The sequence below is a fragment of the Dendropsophus ebraccatus genome, chromosome 10 (genome assembly GCF_027789765.1).
Source record: "Dendropsophus ebraccatus isolate aDenEbr1 chromosome 10, aDenEbr1.pat, whole genome shotgun sequence".
Classification (NCBI taxonomy): Eukaryota; Metazoa; Chordata; class Amphibia; order Anura; family Hylidae; genus Dendropsophus; species Dendropsophus ebraccatus.
The window spans coordinates 10405104-10406028 of NC_091463.1; positions in this window are offsets into that span (position 1 = coordinate 10405104).

Genomic DNA, 925 nt, shown 5'->3' on the forward strand with positions numbered 1-925 from the left:
ACAGTCTGTTCCGTGACCCATGCCACGGTGGTGTGTCCTTCCGTGCACACAGTAAAGTGCAGCCGCTTTTCAGTGAATGGTGGCCGCAGAAAACTGACATGTCAGTTTCTTGCGGCGCCGCTAGGGATCCTGGCTGGAGTGTATACTCTGGGGGACATTTATGAAGTCGGACGTTTTTTTACCCCGGGCTTACAAATGTCCCGGAGCTCAGGGGATTTAAGTAGAGGCGCATTGCCTCTACATAAATCCTGATCGCACGGAGCCCGTCCGTGCAAAGATTTTTAAACCTACGCCAGCTCAGAGCTGATGTAGGTTTCAGTGTCATTTTTCCACCGGTAAAATGATAAATGCGGGGCACGCAGAGGCCGCGCCCCCTCTGCGTGCTGCCGCACCCCCCACTCCACCCCACTGGCTAAGGTGGTGCAGATGGGGCAGATGCGAACAAAATATTCACAAAAATACCCATTGAGAATATTTTAACGCCAATCTGCCCCATCTGCGCCAAAAAAAGTCATATTCGTCTTTTCATACATGTTCCCCTATGTGTATTCACTCCTACCGGGATTCCTTAGAAGGTACCACTACGTAAGTTCCGTAGTAATCACCGCCATTGTAACAACATCCGTGATTACTACGGAACTTACGTAGTGAGAACATGGCCTTAAGATGTACTCCCTTTTTAAACCCACATCTATTTTCTCTAATCTGCCATTTAGACCAGGGATGGGAACCCTTTGGCCCTCCACCTGTTGCAAAACTACTATACCCATCATGCTTGGACAGCCGAAGCAAAAGCTTCCACTATCCAGACATGATGGGAATTGTGTTCTACATGTCCTGAACCACTGCAAGGAGATAAAATAATAAAATAAAGAAATACAAAAACACATTAGTCAAAAGCTAGAAATGGTTTATTGATACAGGG